Here is a 22,553-nt window from a genome sequence, read left to right as displayed (position 1 = left end):
GAGGCTGAATAGTCTGGGGCTGTTTTCTTTGAAGGATTGGAGGCTGAAGGGTGACTTTATAGACGTTTATAAAATCATGAGGGGCATGGATAGGATAAATAGACAAAGTCTTTTCCCTGGGGTAGGGAGTCGAGAACTAGAGGGCATAGGTTTAGGGTGAGAGGGGAAAGATTTAAAAGGGACCTGAGGGGCAACATTTTCATGCAAAGGGTGGTGCATGTATGGAATTAGCTGCCAAAGGATGTGTTGGAGTCTGATACAATTACAGTATTTAAAAGGCATCTGGATGGGTATATGAATAGGAAGGGTTTAGAGGGATATGGGCCAAGTGCTGACAAACGGGACTAGACTAGATTAGGATATCTAGTTGGACCGAAGGGTCTGTTTCCCTGTTGTACATCTCTATGGCTCGATAAATGTCTTCTGCTATTAAAAAAAACACTTCTGAGGAAGAGTCCCTCAGCCTGTAACATTAACTGTGATTTCTCTCCACAGATGCTGCCAGACCTGCTGAGCTCCTCCAGCAATGTCTGTTTTTTTTTCCCTGACCTTTTTATGCTACTGTGCATCAAGTTTCACCCAAAACACTGTGTTGACTTGGAGCCACTATCACAGTCTAGGCTGCCTGAGTCTGGGACTTTGGCCACCTTTGTCAGGCAGCAGGGAAAAAAAAGACCCTGCCCTACTTTCCACCAGTGAAGCCATGCTAGGTCCTAGTGTGCAAACCATAGCGTTAACTTGCCTTTCTAAACTTTTTCCACAGGGTAGTGCTGAAACATCATGCCGGTTTCCAGTGCTATTGAGATAGGAATTAAATATGGCACGAGCAACATGAACATTGCAAAGTCCCCGAGGTTTTTACATTCAGCCTCTGCTGCCACATGCTTTTACAAGACAGACACCAGAAGGGGCTAGCTGCATCAGTTATGAGGCAAGGAGTGGAAAACTGCAGCAGAAAAATCAACAATGAGCTATTGCAGACCAGGCACATCTTGCAAATCTTACTCAAGACAATACCTTGCCAAAAATTGGGAAAATTAATCCCTGTTCCTGGAATGCCAAACAGCATCTCCCTCACCAGTCCTGCTCTTTCAACTCACAGATGTCCCAGGGGAGGACAAAGAAAGCACTTCAAAGTTACTCTGAAACTCTTATGGCAGCATTAACATTAATGACTGGGAGGATGGTTGCTACAAATCATTCAAAATGTCCATTAACTTGCATCAAACTTTGTATCATAACATCTTAATAATGAGACAGGCTGAGGATAGAGAAGGAATTTGCATTCCAAATTCAACCACCACATGGGACATTCTGTCCCATGTACCCAGACATCTGTTGGCTGAAGATCAGCGAGGACAGATCCCTGGGTCAAAGAAGCTTGTAGTTCCAGTTAAAAATCAATGAGCTGCCAGTAGGTGTCCTGCTAATGAAGGTCTACTGAATATGCTCAGAAGATTAACAGAAATGAATTTTGGTAGAAGTGTGGACACCAGAAGATTCAGTTTGGCCTAGTATGGAGTAGAAATGCCATTAAAGTTGGGAGGAGCTTGGGGACTTTAAATATAAGATATTGTTTTGATTTCTGTTCCTAGGCTGGGTGTACAGGATTGGAAAATTCTTGTCCCACAAACCCAACTTTAAAAGTAGTCATTTTCAACATTCCCTATTTTCAGTACAGGGCGGGGAGGACAGGACTGAAAATCAGTGACACAGGAACAGTTCAGGAGGCTGATGTCAGATTGTGAGACAGTCTGTCTTCAGTACTATGGCCAAACATTAAGATAAAATAAAATCCTCCAGCCCTCACCTTTATAACCCATTGTCCTTCACAAACTCCCAATGCTCTATTCCACCAAGCCTCCACTCATTCCCTAATGGCTTCTCATACTCCCAACACCACACTATGCCATTGCACAACAGCACAAGACATCTTATATTCCCCCACCATACTCCATGATCTCTCATAAATTGAGCACATCTTAATGCCTACTTCTATCCATTACGCATGAAGTTGGTATTGCACCAGCCACCTGAACACTTCACATTTGCCCCATGTAAGAATGAAACCGGCAAATTGCTCAATTCACCAGCTAAGCCAGCAGTTTACCAAAACAAACTTCTATCACCAATTTGAGATCAATTTTGAGAGTAAGGAAGAGGTTGTGTATCAAGAAGAGAGCTTATCCACCACCCAGCAGTATGCTAAAATAACTTTGTACCAAAGGCCCACCCAATGTCATTATCCTTGAATTATTTATTTCAGGCAAATGTTCTAGTAAACTCCAGCAGTGTATTAACGTGTGCTGGCCATACTACTTGCCACATCATACATTAATGGGCAAGAGTACATGCAGTGTATGCTTCCCTATCTTAATTCTGAGCACAAATATGGCCTACTGTCATGATGGTAACAAAGTCAGCCAGCTAGATCTCATAGAGTATGATTTCCCTGAACGGGGCTGTTAATCTGGTCCAAACAGGGAGCCCTAGCTGACATAAAAAGGTTGATTGTCAGAGATACTGACACACTGGTATCTGATACTGTATGGGGCAGTTCTATAGTCAAGGATTGTTCATGTGTAAATAAAAGGTGCCTTGGTGATGGGATACCGGCCTCTGTGGAATTATTTCACCTACCATTGGTGTATCCCAATTCAAGTAGCCTTGCGCATGTTTTGTCCAAAGGTTTATGTATCCATTTACAGATCTGTTTCACATCAAGCAGCTCACATTGCACCCAGTGTCATCCAAGATTTTATGAGCTACCACCTGGTGCCTAGTTACAGAGCTATATTGAAAACGTCAGATGGTGGTGGTGGCAGCAGGCAAACGCGAAAAAGCAAAGAAACATAAAATGTGACAGGAAAGTATTTGTTACGATCTTGGAGCTCATGTGACATCAATAATTTCAAGAATAACAAAAATGGTCAATGTTTTTCTTAGAGCATTTATTCATTGCAAATTGATTTACTAAAAGTTTTAATAACAGTATTCCTCACACCATGTGAAGCTGTTAATAAAAATCACTAACATCCGCTGAAAAACTGGTACTAAAATAAACATTTTAAAATATGTTGAACACATGTTGAACATTAAATCTACTTTGACTTAAATTTAATAATAAGATATTGCATTTCACAGAGATCTATATATTGAATCTGCTAAGGTTTTGTTTTTACTTTCAGGTATGTTGTTCATGCAAACCCAAAGGCAGAACAGAGCTATTTCAGTCGACACATTCTTGCATGTGCAGGAAACGTTTCAGGCCGAAGGTTTATAACTTGCTATTTATGTCTCCACATTTGCAGATTTTTTTTAATCCAGCCGCAATTTTCCTTTGTAACTTTCCTCTTTCTCTTGTTCTTATCTGTCTGCTGTTTCAATGGTTTTCTTTTCTGTTTTCAGCTAATCCTGTTGTTCCCTTCCCTCAAATGTTTCTTTCTTTGTGTCTGCTTTTTGTCCTGAAGGCTCTAATACTTAACTGCGATGCTGATTTATATTAGCTATGAAAGCTCATATTTGATCTCTGTGGCTGCACACATCTTATCTGGTGGCAATATTATCATTCATCTCCGAGGCCTGTTGAGAAAGGGAGTATAATAAACCTGTGTCACCAGCCCTGATTATTATCCAGTGATGTCTGCAGATGAGAATATGGGAATATTGGATATTGGCAGGAACAGCTTTTTCCTCTGATGCTTCCTATGATTGATCAGCTTGGTGACACTTACTGTCTAAGCTAACAAGAAGCTAAGATAAAAGCTGCTAAATGAATCAGATTGTTCCAAAAGGCCAAGTCTTCTCAGTCCCTAAACAATGTGGGCATTGGCGAGAATGTTGGAGAATTGTTGTGAGATGGGCAGTAAGAGATTTCAAAATATGAGTGCAAGAAGTCCCATTTTACAACCAAGTGTTAAACGGTGAGACAAGATTCTTGCTTGTGAGTAGCAAGAGGCACGTTTGCATGTATTTTCATATACTAGCATCCACATCATTACAATTTGTGAACTCAGTGTTACGAAGTTTTCCATTCTCCTAGCCACCAGATAGAAACTAAATGCCGACAATTCCTAGCATGGTAGTCAGAGCAGTTATCTGACAACTCCAGCTCAACTGCTTGTTTCTTCAGCTCTCCATCAGACAGGGTATGCCCCATGGGGAGCAAGTGTAATTACCCCACATTTACCAGGAGGCCTGTGCCCTCATTAAAACGCACCAACCTTTCTCTGTCTGAAATGTCTGAGGCAATTGACAGAAACCATGTAGAGCAGAGGTGGACCACCAGCCCTTGAGCAAGTGCCCAGCTGAACTGTAAAGAGAGCTCTGGCACCAGGTCACCTCAGGAGTTCCCAGCCACAGCCAGCACTTCCCACTAAGGAGGTTGGGAGAAGACTAGTGTGACACTGTAGGGGCATAGTGCATGGGTAATAAGGCGAACTTCGAGATAGTGTGAGAACACCTGCCAGGTGTCTTTGAAAGAAACCCTCCATGAAACTTGCCCAAAGTTATAATTTGCTGATTTCACATAAGATTGCAAGCAAGGATTGTAGATGAATAGGTCAGCAAGATATTCTACCATCAAAACAGGAGGCCAAAAAATTGACAACATAACTTTAAACTAATGTGACTTTTCAAATACTGTAATAAGTGTCTTAAGTGAAAGATTATGCTGAAAAAGTTTAAATTATTCCGCCATTTAGTTGAAAAATGTGTAGTGAATGATTTATTGCATATCATTTTTAAACTATGTGCATGTTTCCACCAGGAGGAAGTCATAAAATTACAAAGAGTGTTTTATGCACATTTCAACATACCTGGTGCAATGGCATGTCTCTCTGATTCAGCTCAGTGCATGAATTATTCTGGTACAGCTGTTTCCAGAAACTAGATCCACTACGAACTGCAATTTAATGTCAGCTTGCATACATAGTGTCTTTAAATGTGGAGAAATCAAAAACTCCCCAGTATTGCATGGAGTTGTAATCAGACACAAATGAATGTTGAGCCAAAAAAGGAAGATGAGCCTCAGGCTTAAAAGAAGATTGTGAAGGAGCAGGGACTTGTGGAAAGGTGAAGAAGCACAGTGTTTAATGAGATTTGTGAAATGTGTGGGGTTTGGGTGAGTTATGACTCAGCCACCAGTGTTGTTGGGGATTGGTGGGTGAGTATGGATGGGCAGGGGAGTGAAGGAAACCCTTTGGAATTCCAGTGGTAATACAAATGAAGGTGTTCAGTTCTGATGTGTGACTAAGGAGAGGCTCATTCAAGAAGTATGACGTGCTTGTCTTTGTTCATTACTACAGTGAGACCACAGAAGATGAGAAAGGAAAATGCATCACAGCCCCCATTACAGAAGGTTTAATTTGTGACCTGCTGTACAAGTGCTGAAAACTGATTGGCAAGGTTCAGTCATGGAGTTACACAAAAGATGAGCACACACTTGGGAGGTTAGGCAACATTCAAGGACTTTAAAAAGTAAATGGAAGTTGGATACAGGATAGTTGTTGCAAGGACTTAGGAGTCAAAGATCATTTTGATTTTAGGGACGATGATATCAGTTTGGAAGGGACTAGTACTGAGAAGGAAGTGATTGGCTTGTCCTAAGAAAGAAAGCAAAATTTTAAGAAAACCTTGACTAAATGCTTTATTGTCACTGCAGATCTAGGAAAATTTCTAATAGCTAATAAGCTAAAATCACAAAGGCTGAATTGTGCATTTGCTATCATGGCATTTATTATTAATAAAGTCTTTGGCTTCTTTTCCAGAACATGTCTAGGCCACAGAAAAGATGCCTGATGCCTTCAGCTACAATGATGCAACAAAGCAAGATAATGAGTTAATCGAGACATAGTTTAATGATTTAATCATCTCTGTCGCTTATTTTACATCCAATCTGATGAAACAAATTGACATGTAGAAACTCCACACACCCACATTTATCTATCTTTGATAAATACACGTTTCCTTTTCTCTCTAGTTGCATCCCCTTGAACTGTCCTTCTCTCCTGTCAATGACACTGGATCATGAACATGTTTAATCTGCTGGGGTTTGGGTGCCTTGATTACACTGCTACAAATTAAACCCTTTGCAAAATAATGGAATTTAGAGTATCAGAACATTTCATTCTCCACATCCTGGATCTCAGCAATGTTGGCAAGTGGATAAGTTTTTTTTTGTAAATCATAACCCTATTAGTTACCTCTTTACATAGCTTAGTGAGCTTTGCCATTAAGTTGCTCAGGCCCAGAAAATGTTAGCGGTTTGATCCCTATTCTGGGTTAGATTATTTCAGTCAGAAGGGCCTCAGTGGATCTGTGACCAGCATACCTCATATTAATCTCTATCCAGTAACCTCTGATCAAAGTACACATGCATACATATTGAACAAAGACAAACCCAATTTGATTCTGATGTCCTCACACTCTAACAGCCTGCGTAAGATTTATACATGAGCCATAATCATTTGGGCGTAGCACCAGTGAAACCAAATCCTACCATTTCCTTTAGGAAAGGAAAAACTGAAAAACAAAACAAAATCTTAATTTTTAAAAGTATTTATATTTACCCACATGACTGAAACTTCTTGCTTGCTATCATGATTAAAGCAAAAGAGAAAACATGGCCAAAATAGGGCCACATGCTTGCACAGATATTGTTATGTGCACACCATTGTAATATATTTACACATTAAAAGATTTAACATGGAATTCACTGCAGTACTGATCTGATTCTGTTAAAATCACTTATTTTATTTCAGATCTCTAAGCAACATGTGATGTTCAGTATTATTTGTTGAAATGTGCTTTGAATCTACCTCTGCAAACTAAAAAGACTGGTCTTATTGTTGTACAATGCAGCATTGTAACCAATTAGTTACCAAACAAGCCTTTATTGTGAAAAGGTATCAAGGGGAAAATTACAGACTGAACATTAAGATGAACATATAGAAAAAGAAAGAGTGCCTCTGTTATCCAACAATGTTCACATTTATAATTAAGCTGAATATATTTAACTCACGGCTGTCCTTTCAGTCTATTCAAATAAACAGTTCTGAAATGTACTATTTTTACACAGAATGTAGATTCTTATCTTGGAGCTGGCATTTTTGTAAAGTTTATACAGTGTTCTCAAAACATCAGCTATCTCTTTTGTATTAAAATAGTTATCAGGTAGCCATCTTCCCAATGTAAATATAGTTTTGTAAGACAGTGCCATGATAACCAATTTATCATTGGAGAACAGATTTCTAAAGCTTCAGAGATGCATCTATTCTACAAACACTTTGGTGAAATGTCTGTGTTATGACTAACACAGTGATTCAAACTGCTATATATATATATATATACATATATATAATCAACATCAGACTTTTACAGCTTGTGACCATCACAGCATTTAAAATTTTTTGTCATCTGTTTGGTTAACTTAAAATTAAGCCAACACTAAATATTCACACAATGCTTTAGTGTTTTAATAGGAACACTGTGGAATCTATATTTAATAATCTTGACTACACAGCTTATGCAGGCCAGGAGAAAGGATACTGTCTTCTTGACAAAGGATCCCAGTCTGAAACAGCAGTTGGCTATTTTTAGATTCTTAGCATGTATTACATAGTTAAGTACATGCACATGGTTCAATATATTCCTGAAACTTCAACAACAGTCTCAGTGTTTTGGCACTTAAGCCCTTTTTCTGGAGAAATTATTCAATCAGATCTCATGTAGTTAGTCATGAGGAATCTTCATGTTGACTTGCTGCAAACCTTAGGTAGGGAATTTTGGATTATTGTTAACACAGACCTTCTACATTAAGCATACTTTAACGCTCAAACATTTTTCCTTCATGTTTCAACTCCAAATGAATGCAAGAAACCTGGCATGTTAGATCTTTCGTAAATTAAAATGTTGACAAGAATTACGAGAGGACTGGCATATTGCCTTTAGGCAAGGAGCACCTGTTTTTAATGTCAGTGTTGGATTGAATCTCAGAGATCATATATCAGCAGCTATACTTTACAGACACTACTCAGGCTAACCTCTAGACTACACTGACAAAGGCTTAATGTTTAACGTTTTGACTGCATTCCTGCATTAGCAAGAAGGGAAAAAGGGTGAGAAAGAGAGACAAAGGGGGAGAAAAGAACAGAATAAAAGAATGAATGAAGAGGTAACAGTAAAATAAAGAACCTACAGTTTTGGCAAATAGTTGTTTTCATTATCTGGAATGCAGCTTTGACTTGTTGGTGACATCATGCTGCTTTTGTACTGTAAATTACGAAACTATTTCCTATTCCTTTACAAGAAGCAGATATCTTCTGAATAAAATCACCCTGCTGTGGCGTTTGCTTCTTTTATTGATGCCTGTTACTGACTCTATTTAAAATAAAGCTGCACAGTGGCTCTTTCAAGTTGATGATAACACAGTGGCAGCCATATGAGGGGGATCTCAAATCAGATTTGGCAGTAACACCGTTATTGTAACTCGTGGACCTGGTCAATCATAAGGAATGTCTGTACTGTGACCTGGTTCCGATTCTTTTTTTAAAAAATCCTTTGTTTCACAAAAGGGAAGTTTTCAAGTTGTCAGCAAGTAACTGCACTGCTTTATTGTGATCATTTTATATGTAAGAGGCGTGTTCAGAATTTCATGCCAGATCACCACACCCTTATTCTGTGGGTACTAGTAAAGTGACTAGTGAAGGAACTACTGAGGCACCTCACAAAATCATGATGATATATGACTTATGCATTGTCAACATACAAACTATTAAGGCTTTGGCATTTTGAAGCTCATACAACCAAAACTCTTCTAATGTAAAACATGTTTAAGGTGCTGAAATAAATCTAACTGAATGTTTATTGTATTCCCAGGTATTGCCAGTCAGTTTGTGACAATAGCAGTGTTTTATTCCAGTGTGCTATCAATTCATGGAGAAATGGGCGAGAGGGATTATGTTCCAATGAAGTAAGCAAAGTAATTGCTCATTTTGAAAAAAACCTATCCCTCAAGTCTGAGGAGGTTTCAATCACCTAACGATACAAAAACTTGCATCTTATAGATGTGAGAAGGAAATGAGTTTCTTTAGTGAGTTCACCTGCAAAGAAAGTATCAACAAATAAGAACTGACAATGAAAATCATAACTTATAAAACGAACATAATGATTATCTGCAGAATAGATTTGGAGTTTTAAAAGCATAACTGACAATAAGCTGAAAGCAACAATCTGGAAATAAAGGTGAGATAATGTTTCACTGTTACTCACATGGTGAAATGCTTGATTCAAACATTTTATCTTACTGTGGCACAAAGGTCAGAGGTTTCACTTCCTGTGAAGCAGCATGAAGGTGGTAAGAAGGTCAGATAATCAGTCAGGTTGGCGCTGGGGAGATACCTGACACTTCCGAAATTGAGCACTGGGGGGAAGGACCATGATCAACTCTCTCACCCTGTCATCAGTTAGGGCTCGTAAGTGGTCAATTAGCAACCACTTAAGGTCCTCATACCATCCGGGCTGCAGTTCCTTCATCTTCAAACAGGTTGAAAATGAGCTGACCTACCAATGTCAAAGCAATATCAGCACAATCTGAGATCTTTCTGGAGGAGGGGGCAGGGGTCTCTCAATCGCAATTAATTTGTGCAAGATTCAGGGACTGGAGCTAGGGAAGGGAGAAGGCCTGTAAGCCAAATCTTTGCCCTTACTTCTGACTCCCCTGTCCCCAGGACTCCCAATCTCTGAAAGCCCATTCTGAACAACACCTACCTTTCTTAGCACTGATCTTCCCTGAAAGGGTCAGCTAAATGTCAGTGTCTCTGCAGCAGCCACAGCATTCCCCATGGCACTGAAAATTTCTGGAGGTGCTCACCTCTGATTGATTGGCTAATCCAGATATGTGGGACTTCCCATTTCATGTTAGTAATTTCAAATGATACCTGCTGGTAGCCAATCAGCTGCCTGATTGATGAAAGATCTGCAGGGTTTCTCAACAAAATGAACTGTAGGTTTCTTTCCAAGAAATTTTCCTGCTTTCAGACTTAGTCCAAAAATGGGTGTAGTGGCTCAGGATCAGATACTTCCCCTCCAAGGCATTCACCATTATGTCTTGGACTAGATCCAGCACTGATTATATCTCCTGCTATTCTCTGTCAAGTGCTAACATGGAGCACCATTATCACAAGGACTGAGGCCACGAGGCAAAGACCCACCATCATTGGACAATTTATGGAATCTTGCTAGTCACGCAAAATCCAAGACCAATTTAATTTTAAACATGGGAAAGCGTAACCAGAGATTACTTCACGCAATACTTCATTCTTCTTAATTCTCCCATAATTGAACACGAGAGTATTTTTGGAACTCAGAGAGAATTTTCCATTCACATCATATTAGACTGAACATGAAGTCAAAAGAGTGCAACAAAACTCACTGTGGACAGCCGGTTGGATATACTTTTGCCTGTTTTAGTAGGTGACGCCTTCAAGACTCAAATAACTTGAGGAAATAATTGATGGCGTTGTACAACATTACTGTCTATCTTCATCATAAGTTATACCAAGGCCTTGTATGGTTACCTAAAAGTTAATATTTGCAGTCCCATGGTGTTCCTCAAATGTAAGTATCATATTTTCAAGGAATGTCTTAAGGGACGGGGAGAAGAAGCTTGATGGTTGAAATTGCAGAATATGGCTTTTGGCTGGGATCTCGATTTGTGCATTAAAGGGTTATCACACCACATACGGGCACTTTGAGTGCTCAGTGGCTGGTCCATATCAAAATATCTTCAGATTCTTCTAGTGTTAATGGGATGAAAAAGTTTCCAACATGTTCCCTCAAAACTGCAGGTGTTCCCAGCTGTAGTGCAATCACAGTTAATTCAGAGAAGCTGGTAATGTTCTGGGGACCTGGGTTCAATTCCTGCCATGGCAGACGATGGAATTTGAATTTAATAAATATCTGGAATTAAAAGTCTGACAATGACCATGAAACCATTGTTGAAAAACCCATTTGGTTCAGTAATGTCCTTCAGGGAAGGAAACTGCCATCCTTACCTCATCTGGACTACATTTGACTCCAGACTCACAGATCATTGAGTCTACTTAAGATGGAGTTAGGTAGGTTCTTGATTCTCAAAGGGATCAATGGTTACGGGGAGAAAGTGGGGGAGTGAATTTGAGAAACTTATCAGCCATGATTGAGTGGCAGAGCAGACCTGATGGGCTGAATGGCCTAATTTCTGCTCCTGTGTCTTATGGTCGATGTTATTGACGCTTAACTGCCCTTGGGGCAATTAGGGATCACAATAAATGCTTACCTAGGCAGCAATACCCTTGTCCTATGAATGAGAAAAAAACACAGAAGGCTGTGAAGGTTGGGTCACTAATTATATTCAAAAAGAGTGTTAAAGATATCAAAGAATATGGGGCGAAAGCAGGAAAATGGTGTTGAGGGAGAAGATCAGCTATGATCGTACTGAATGGTACAGCAGGCTTGAAGGCCTGAATGGCCTACCCATGCTCTTTGCTTCTATGTTTCTAAAACAAGTTACTGCGCAGGATATCCACCAAGCCAGAATACTATTAGGAAACACAATTCCTAAAATAAGAAATTGGATCTATCAACCCTCTGAACCAGATCTAAAACTGTTAGCAATGCACCAAGATTAATACAGAGTTTATCTGAATTGCCTTTCAGGAAATTGTTTGCTATCCTTTCCATTAGCACTTAGTTCACAAATTAATTTGCAGCTGCAACATGTTTCTGACATTGAGATCACAGCAACTTATCAACAACAGATCTTACATATCATTTAATTTCACCAGCCACATCCACCACAATAACATATCTGTACTCGACAATGAAAAGCACTGCAAACTACATGCATGCTGAATTCAAAAAATAACACATATGCAAATAAGTTGCTGTCATGGGAATCTTGTGAGATGTGGGTTTATTTTCATCAACTGTAGTCACTTCAATGCAAAACAAGTTAAATTTAGGAGGTTCAATTCATATCTTGCTTATGAACAATACATTTAGGATATTTTCTTTGTCTACTTTCTGCATGATAATTGAATATTCATATGGCAATGTGTTTCTACAAAAAGCAACATGTTGTTAAAATGGTACTACGCACATGATGTGGAACATTCTAATTGGAACTAATGATAACAGTTTCACTAATATTGTTGGTACAGCACCATGAATTCAATTAAAGAGGGAACCTTTGAGTCATATATGATCCTATGTTTGGTCCCCAATCTGTGCCAAGTTCTGACACCTGGCAACAGTGAAAAAAGCTTTGAAGTTGACTTCATGTCCTTTGGATAAGAAAGAGTGAAGCTTCTAAGATCTCCTCACCTCGTGGTGGAGTGGAGTGGAGTGGGAAGATACTTTCTTTGCTTACCATTTTGTATTGAAATGCATGTAAAAAGAACAGGTTTGTGAACAGAGAAAATTATGTCCCTCATGTTTGGTGTACAGAAATTCCTGCTGGAGGTGTGTATGCGTAAACAGGAATAAGTTTGGAATGCTCTTCCAATGCAACTGAAGAAGGGCTACACCCGAAACTTCGACTTCTGCACCTCGTGTTGCTGCCTGGCTTGCTGTGTTCTTCCAGCCCGCGGCTTGTCTACTTCCAATGCAATTAGCAGTCGCACATAAGCAAGTGGATGGCATGGAGTGTGTGACTGTTTATGTCTTTACAAGATTTAATGCCTTAAGAAGAGGAGGAGGGGGAGGAAATTGAAGGAAGGAAAGTCAAGATTAGTTTAGCGGAAAGAACATGATCAAATTAATTGTGTTATGTCCTCTTCAGTACATTCAATACCATTATCATTGCAGGCCATGACTTGTGCTTAACTACATTTGCCAGGTGTTTTACATGCAGTTTTATTGCAAAATGAGGCATGAAAATATGGAAGAAGACTTTAAAACTAACAAAAACACCACACCCTCCTCCAGCTTACCACTTGGTTAAAGATTTCTTCATTATCTCAGCTTTCTAAAGCAATGAGTAGCAAAGCCAAAGGGAGTACAAAGTTCTGTAGCTCAATCCTTATAATCTGTGCTGGGTTAGCAAATTTCAAGCAGACTAGCAGTCAGTCCCTACAATCAACTTCATCATCCTAGGTTAAAAGGGAAAAACCAGTCAAGGTATCCCTCCAAAATTCAGTGGGGTGAAAATCCATCTTGAGCAGTGTCAGATCAGCCATTTGCTATGTGCGGAGTCTCAATATTTAATTCCATTGCAGTCAATGAACTTACATATATGGTGCTGCATGTGGTGGGTGGTTAATACAGCACTGCTTTGGGAATGACAAATTTCAATGTCATTTCGATTTCTGATTGGAATGCTCTTCCATTGGCATTGAACAGAACACAACAATCCAATTTCCCAAATCCCTCAACTCAATCACAATGTGACATTTGTCCAAAAGCTGGAAGGTGAATAGTGGCCTTCAGCAGGGTATTGAGGACACATCATTCTCTGAAGAAACAGAAATTGGTGAAGTGGAAACCAGAATAGTAATTCATTTACAAAATAGCTTCACAATGAACCTGACCAAACACACTGCCAAATTAAGCAAGTGGCAATTTTATTAATGCAAAAGAAGCAAGCACTTTGGGAAGGGTAAAAAATCCAAATGAAAATCCTTTATTTCATCTTTTAAAATACAGTTTACTGGAAGATTAAAAAAAAACAAACAGTTTCCCCTTTGAGCACAATTTGTGGCAAATGTGAAGTATTAAAATTTTCTCCAAGTTTCCATTCAAACTGATTTGCATATTGCCAAATACAACATCTGTCATGAACCAGTGTGATCAAGCAATGTTTTAATGCTTGGTTTAAGTGGTTATAAATATTCCTTGATATACAAGAGTGGCAATTTATTAAGGTTATTAAAATTTAATTAATACGGTAAAATAAGTTTATCATGACTAAAATAAATATTTAAATCACATGTCAGTTGACCACATGTAACATGATTTAAAGTTACTAAAAATTATTCTTAAAAAAACATACAAAACAATTTTCTGATTAGGTTAATGTACAGTGTTGAGCTTTTAATTTATTTTACCACTTTGAATTCTTGCAAGGAAGTAATGAAGCTTAATATGTGGAAGCTCCCTGAAGTCTTGCAGAAGAGCACAATTAATGGAAACTCTCAAGAATAACTCACCCAGGGTGTGGCTTGGTTTGGCGAATGGAGCCCGTTTCCAGTTTGATTTAAAACTAACACATAAAGATTATGAAAAGTGAATTTCCTGAAATATTATTTTCATTTACATTCCATGAACCTTTGCACTAGTTACACTGATAACAGGGAATCACATCATAAAAGCCAACAAAATCCAACAGAAACAACTGGCAATAATGACTAACCAGCAGGGGGTGCCATCCAGTGCATTTGAATCACCATTGCTCTCCTGAATCCAGGAAGTGAAGAAAATTCATAGCCAGTATGACTATTTGTGTGACTGCTTATACTTCAGGCACAGAAGTCATGTACATGTGTTGCAGGCTCATCGTTGCTTCACAGAATAAATAATCGAAGTTGAAAAGAAAGAAAGTTAACCACTAGACAGCAATTGCTTAATTTTGATTGAAACATAGAAGATAGGAGAAGGCCATTTGGCCCTTTGAGCCTACTCCACCATTCATCACAATCATGGCTGATTGTCCAACTCCCCCCACAACCTCTTGAATACATCCAACGTTTTGGCACCAACTACTTCCTATGGTGATGAATTCCGCTGTTTGGTTAAAGTAATGTCTCCTCATCTCCATCTCAAATGGTCTACCCCGGATCCTAAGACTGTGACCCCTGGTTCTGGGCACACCCACCATCGGGAACATCCTCCCTGCATCTACCCTGTCTTGCCTTGTTAGAATTGTATACATCTCTATGAGACCCCCATCATTTGTCTGAACTGCAGCAAAAGTAATCCTAACCTAGCCAATCTCTCTTCTTACGTCAGTCCTGCCACCCCCAGAATCAGCCTGGTAAACCTTCATGACACTCCCTCAAGGTTCTTCCTCAGAAAGGAAACCAAAACTTCACGCAATATTCTCCTTGTGATCTCACCAAGGCCCTGTAAAATGGCAACAATACATATAAATGCAATTATCTTGATTGGTAGATGTGAAACAGATGCCTTCATAATCCAGACTGCCATTGAAAAGCCCCCATGCTGACTGCAATTTACCTGGCAGTGGCTTTTCATCTCTGCAAAAATCAATGTCTTCTAGTGTCACTATAAAATGCCACATTGATGGAAAGATCTTTCACCTCAACCACCTCTATATGAAAGGTAACCGGATCACCATAGATGTACATGACTGCAGTATGCAAATAACTGCATTTTTTTGCCCATTCAATACCAGATTTATAAGCCACTCCCAATCTTTACAAGAAACACAGCCTGACCTTGAATGCTTTCATACAAATCTTAGATATTAATTTACATCTATTTAGTCAAATATTCCATGCCCTCCCACATACTATTGGAATACGTTCAACATTTCCTACAGCTTGGCAGTTTTCTCTCTCAGAAGGCACCATTGATGAGGAGATCCAGCACCAGATCGTGGCAGTGAGCATCTGACAACAATCTACAAAAATTTACATAGAGTGATCATCTCCACTTTCTTTTAGTAGAGTGAAACTGAGAGCATGAATCAGCAACATATAAGGTCACTAAAGAATTTCTAAGGCAAAGCTTCCATTTTCATTCTCCTATTCATTGGAAGAACAATAAGGCAAATACTAATGTCCTCATTGAAGCCAACTCCATGAACATTCAAGTAAAGCCCCTGTAAATTAACGATTGACTGGACTGTGTCCTGTCAAAGGATATACATCTTCACCACCAGGTACTTCTTTTCAACATTCAAATGGCCAGTGTTCCAGGGGAGGACAAATAAAATCTTTTAAAGACACTCTGAAGCTCTCCTGAAAATGCAGCAACATTGACACTAATGAATGCGGCAGCATGGTACCAATTGTTCAATATAGTGACAACTTCTCCATCAAGTTGCATAACACTTTGAGTCAACATGTTCAGTTACATGAAAGTTTGTGTCAGAAACCTATGACCCTGAGTAGATGTCATTGTCGAATCAAGGGATGGCAGATGATTACAAGTCTCCTCAGCATAAGTGAGGGGAGTGACTATATAACAGAGCAAAAGATATGCTTAAAAGTGGGCAATTGAACACAGTAAAGGAACATGCATTTAATATGCAATGATGATTATGGAGGATTTGGAAGAAAAGTAGCAGTGAAATTTAAGAGAAAGTCTTTATTTGGTTACAGTTGTAACTCTTCAGGGGCTTGATCAATTGCTGGGCGAATGAAAAGTAGCCTAGCTACTCAGTTCTTCCTGTTGCCACTGAAGCAGCATGCTTTCTTTTGGCCTGTGCATGAGCAAATTCAGCTGAGCACGATTTCATCAGGCCAATAAGAACTGTGTGCAAATTTTGAAGAAGGGATGATATAGTTTTACATTTTAAATGAAGTATAAAAACTTTGAAAACAATTGTTCATGGGAGGAGAAAAGGATTTTCACAATATTTCTACCAGATTTGACTCATTGCTTCAGGATCATGTTGTTATGTCTTCAAGAAAGACATTTGCCAGAAAGTCACAAGACACAAAAATTATGTCAAAGGATGCCATTGTATTATTTACATGTGACAGGGTTGTGATAATGATACTCATTTCTTCTGTTCCATTTGCCCTCAATAAAACTACTGTACACAAAATATTTTGTCAGGAAGAAAGTGTCTGTATAGTAATTGCTACCCAAATAACAAACTTTGCTTTCTAGTTTATTGTTGGAACTTGGTACATCATTGTATACTTGCAAATGTTACTTTTGTGCAGTAATAGACAATGCTAGGGTGACTTTCCTGAAGTTCTTGCATTCTGCTGTGTTCATTTGTCTCGAAACAAAGATTATGTTACACTATAATATATAATCAGATGGTTTGTAACAGGCTAGAAAGGAAAGAAGGTTTGGCACATATAAATGCTTTGTATACGCAATGGGTAATGACCTGAATAATTAATATCACCAGAACAAGTCTACATTGAATATTTTGCAAGCAAATGACTGAAGCAGTAGCTAGTAAATGCAATACTGGGCATTAACGTATGAATGAGATACTAGGGTTCCTTTGTAAAAACATCGGACAAGATAAATCATACAAAAATCTGTTTATTTGTAATATTCTTTGGTGACACTAATAGCTAGTGATTTTTCTTAAACCTCAGGACATATTCTGCCTCTTTGTACTCTCAAATGTGACTCTTAAAAGCATAATTTGAAAAAGAGTTCTGAACCTTAACCTTTCTGGGTCACACAGCAGTAAATGAATTGAAGAATGGTTCTCTTTGTGTCAGCGACAAAGGGAAAGTCTAATGCTATCATTTCCTAGGCAAACAATGTTGTTAATTGTTAAAAACGCTTTGAGGTGATTGTTTTTTTACAAATTTATTTTTGGAAAAATATGTGTATCGTATTTCTCCATCATATTAACATTCAGTCACAGTTGCAAGTATGGGAAATCTGGTTTTGACATAGACACATCCATAACTGTCATATCACATGTAGTTACAAGAAAGTAACAACCATTCTTCATTCATCTGAAATGATGACCCTTTGAGATTTTTCTAGTGAGGAAAATAGCAAGGAACTTTGCAAAAACATTGATACGCAATAGTGAAGATGAGAATGTTTCAAAGAATAATGAGGGAAACCTGACAAGAATACACAAAGCAACAACAACTTGTATTTATGTAGTCACCATTATAATGTGCCAAGTGGCTTTACAGGATTGTTTTAAGACAAAGGTAAAACAATAAGATATGAATAGTACTGTGAAGTAGCAACAAAGATCATGTACAGCTATGAAGGAAATTAGCTGTTGCTGAGAGGTTACCAACCATTCTCTTAAGTTTATGTGGCAAATAGTTAACACACGCAGACTATAAAGATCAACAATCAATCCTTCACAACTGAGGAAATATATATGTATATACATGTACATAAAATATGATATACTGATATAAAGTAGGTGTAATGCAGTAGAAGTGTAAGTAGCAGAGTTATATCGATTGCATTATAGGGAACACACAGCAGAATAGAGTTTCCATGAGATGATCATCCTTTTTAATCTGCATTTTTGTCTTTAAGAGAAAACTGGAAGAGAACAGTATTTACTAATTTATCAAGAACTTTTGGCTGAATTTTCTCCTCCCTGGCAGGGTGTGAGCACTGGAAAGAAAATGTGAAAACGTGAAGGGAATGAAAATAAAATTCAGAACTTCAACAGTCGAGAAAGATTGTTGTGATTTTTCCCCTCCAGCTTTAAATAGTGACTTCAAAAAGAGTTCAGAACCTTACTTTTGCGATTTGTATCCGGTTAAAGTTGCAATTGACTTTATTCATATTCCCAATTCTCCTTTCTTTCTCTGAGAATCTGGATAAAGCAAATTCCCAACATGCAATCAGAGCAGATTACTTGGTGGCTACACTTCACCAAACGTTGGTGGCAGTAATCATCCAACTGCTTCTTCATAAAAAAGTCCCTGCATGCTTCATTGCCCCCATGCTCCTTAATACTTCATCCACCTAAGGCAGCATTACCAGCCTGACCGCAATATCATGTCTGTTCTTGAACCACCTCACATACCAATCCAGCCCTTCAACACATTACTTTGAAACTCAGGGACACCTAAGGCTTTCATTTTTTTGCCGAGTCACTCTATGTGCAGGGATGCACATGCATCTCATGCATCTATGCAGGGTGCATCCTATGGCTTTTAGCTTGATTTCTTAGTGCTCACTCTCTTTGCCCGCCTCTGTCCATTTCACATTATTTTCTTAATGTATACTCACTGATTTACAAGCTGCCAGCCTCTCTATGGGTCACATTGCTTATTTAGTGCTCAGGGTTTTCAGTGCTCAGTTACAATTTGCTGGGTCCTGTGATTTGCAATGCTGTTAAGAGCGGGGAGGAGTTGGGGGGGAGGTTGCAGGCAAGTTCTGAAGGTTTGGAAGTCTGAGCAGTCAAGAACATATCGCTGTGCAGCTCCACACTGCATCAACGTCACACCTACAGCACGCGCCAACAGGTTAGGCAGGAAGGGCACTACATGTGCTACAAGCAAATGACTGTGTCCGAAAGTCAAAGGAGAGCAGTCCTTAGTAAGGTGAAGAGGGACTATGGTCAGTCAGGTGCTATGGACATAGTCAATCAAGGGGCTCAAATGATTTGATCCAGGGGACTGCCACAATCAGTCACGTGCTTGCCCCTACCAGTGTTGCTGGATCTATATTCTTGAAGTCTCGGGTTTCAGTCACAATTAGCCCAGCAGGGCAACTGCAACCAGTCAGCAGATTACAGGTAGATCACTCACCAGAGTACTATGCATTACTAACTCCATTCCACTCAAACTAGATATAAACGCAGATGCACATCCCATTCTGGAAGATATCAGTCCCAGGCCAATATTTCCTAGAATGAGACAAATGGATTAATTGAGTTAGATGGAAGTAAATGTATGAATAATTAGTAATGATGCAAGAGGCGGAGAGGTGGCGGGGTGTCAGCAGTGAGTGGCTAGGAAGCGTTGAAGGCATGAAGGGTTAGTAGCTTGGAAGAATGGGTTGAGGGCTGTTAAATGGACATGATGCAGACTATAATAGAGCTGCAATCCATGAATCTTGATGTATGTGTAATGGCAGAGTTAAAGTGAGTTGTGATCCTGTGAGTGTGACATAGCAAAGAGAAGCTGGCAACACTTATACTTGTGAAATACAGAAATTGTTGACCTTCTCCTGGCACTGCTGGGCACCTCTTTCAGCTGGGACACAGCAATAATTCAGGCTGCAATTTGGGACCAGATTGATTTGGTCTGGTGGTGTGGTCTCCTGTAGAAGGCCACAAGAAAAAGTACTTCTTTCTTCTCTTTCACCCAATCCATCAAATTCACCAAATCGTTGTCCCTGAAGTAGGAAGGGAGCTTTCCTTTTCTCTACAGTGATTATATTCAAGGATCACAGTGTGAGGCATTTTTTTCTGATGTGCAGCATTTGAAAAGGTGTACAGCTGGGTTTTAAACAAAGCACAAAGGTGTGAATGTCACAAAGTCCAGGCACTGGCAAGCACTTCCACCTCTCTGGACACTAGATTCCCCAAGATGGAGTCTAAATGCAGAACAAATGAGGGGAAGAGCAGACCTGCATGAGCATGTCATGAATCTCATTCGGCAAAGTGTCTTAACTGCAAGTGGGAAAATTCGGCACTTTGTACAGAAATTTATTCCTGATAATTGTGATGCAACACCTGCATTATGGTCATTTTTAAAATAGATATAATGCTTTATTTCTTACTGGGAAGGCCTTCTTCATGATCATTGACAACTCCAATCTGAACTTCACAGATTTAAATTCATGTAAAAATATATAAAAATAGCATCTATCCTAGGGAATAGTTTAAATTAATTCCTTTTACCTTGCCTGGATCTGCATCTCATACAAGTAGTAGATAGTAATGTGAATTGGATTATCAGTGAATAATGCACAATAGTATATGTAATATGCATTACCCCAGATGGCTAAGTACGCTTATTTTATCCCATCTGCTGTCCTTAGAAAACAAGGGGAAACAACAAGTGCTGTTAGGCACATTGAAAGATCACTCACCACAGCACTATGCATTACTAACTCGATTCAACTCAAACTAGGTGGAAGTGCATATACACATCACATTCTGGAAGATAATTATGAAATTTGAAAGTGAATAGGTGTGACACACTAACAAAGCTACTCTGATGGGGTAGGGTATATTAACAGCATAGAAAGGAAAATGTCAGTGATGCAGAATACTTGATATGCATTGTATGGGAGCACAAGCAATGATGGCTTCCACCATTTCTGCAACTTCCCTCCATCTCAAATGATTGTACATGATCAATCCAATTTCTAAAGAGCTTCTCAATTCACACTTAAAAAAGCAACAACACACATTACATCTTCTCAAACTTAAAGTCCAAGCCTCTCTTCATTCATTGATGCGCTATCCTGACTTAGAATTTTATCGTTATTTCTGTTTTCTTTTTGGATCAAAACTCAGGAATACCTTACCTTCCAGCAGGAGTATCAACAGCAAAGAGATAAAAATATTTAAGATTGAGAGAGGTAGCTTTTTGTTAATTTAAGAGATATAAAGAGTGGCCAGGAAAATGGAGTTGACACAGAAGATCTGACACAATTTATTGAATAGTGAACAAGTTCTACTCTTACTCCTATTTCTTGCTCCTTTGTTCACATATTTCCCATGCATGTGGAATCTAGGCAAAACAGTATCGTACGCTATGCCTTCATTCTCATGTTTTGTCTGTATAGGAGCGTGTATGCCCCATTCCTTTGTTGTATGTAATGTTAATGCAATTCAAAATGTCTTATCTTCTCAGGTGAAATGTTTTACGTTTTCTGGATTTCCCCTTTCATCCTTTCAGTTAAATGTAGACCATTTCTCATCTGTGAATAAATATATAGAAAAGAAGATCTGTTGAGCTGGTTCACAGCAAATGTTGCTATTCTGGCATGTCAAATAATGTATATGTTCAGTATATGACTAACTGAGTTTTCAAAGCATAGTCTGTTTGACATTTACTTTTAGCACTGTCTATCATCTTCATGTGTTTCATTACATTAACTTTATTCCTTCTTTTACAGTGTTTGATTGAACAAGATCTTGACCCATACCATTAATAAAAGTTTATGAATTGTTCACGTATCAATATTTAATCAGCACATTAATAGAATGGTTACTGTTTAAGCTTTCACCCTTGCTGGTCATTACCACATCCAGCTGTCCCATAGACCACTCTTTAGAGAATATACAGATGTTCATCTCCTGTTAAGAGATGAATTTAGATTGGTTTGGGTCCTATCTACCTCAATTTCCCTCAAGGCTTCTTCTGACAGCAAAGCCTTCATTTTCATGTCTGTAAACAGCTGTCAAGTCAAACTTAATCTTTTTGACCTGAAAGGTAATGGTATCTTTCAGAAGCAATTTCCTTCCTGGTCCTTCTCCTCTCTATGGTATGAGCTTTACAGAATCTTCAAAACCACAAACATAATTTATCAGACAATTAGCCAAGCTTAATATTTTTGATGGGTTATGTTCCATTCCTATTGCTATATCCACCTTAGGATTTTCTAGAACAGCTTACTTTATTGAGAAGTAGCTCGCCTATTATTAGCACATGAATTGTAGTAATTGAACAAATGAATTTAAGCAGATTAAAGTAAATTGCGGTGGAATGAATGAATTGTGCATGATTGCTAAAATAACAATGCAAATTCTGATATTTGTTCAACCTCGAATGAGAATTCCCCAAACATTTCCTATTGCTTCTTTCAGGTGAATGGAGGTTTTGCTAATATAATGTACCGAAAGTGTGAATCTCCTGATGGACTCAGTAATTTACTCACTGGGTTTTTAAGTCATCCAGGACAGTGTTCTTAGGTAG

The 22,553-nt window shown here is 38.8% G+C and overlaps 1 long non-coding RNA gene across 1 annotated transcript in view; it reads left to right on the top strand.

Moving 5' to 3' along the window:
- Positions 1-6,705, top strand: part of LOC122559904 — a 50,883-nt gene extending 44,178 nt beyond the window's left edge. Inside the window, exons 2-3 of the long non-coding RNA XR_006314590.1 lie at positions 3,189-3,275; positions 5,769-6,705. This is a non-coding gene — a long non-coding RNA (uncharacterized LOC122559904). The remainder of the gene's footprint in view (positions 1-3,188; positions 3,276-5,768) is intronic.
- The last annotated feature ends 15,848 nt before the right edge of the window (positions 6,706-22,553 follow it).

The sequence above is a fragment of the Chiloscyllium plagiosum genome, chromosome 20 (assembly GCF_004010195.1).
Source record: "Chiloscyllium plagiosum isolate BGI_BamShark_2017 chromosome 20, ASM401019v2, whole genome shotgun sequence".
Taxonomy (NCBI): Eukaryota; Metazoa; Chordata; class Chondrichthyes; order Orectolobiformes; family Hemiscylliidae; genus Chiloscyllium; species Chiloscyllium plagiosum.
The sequence above is the reverse complement of the archived record's forward strand: the minus strand, read 5'-3'. Positions and strand labels throughout refer to the sequence as shown.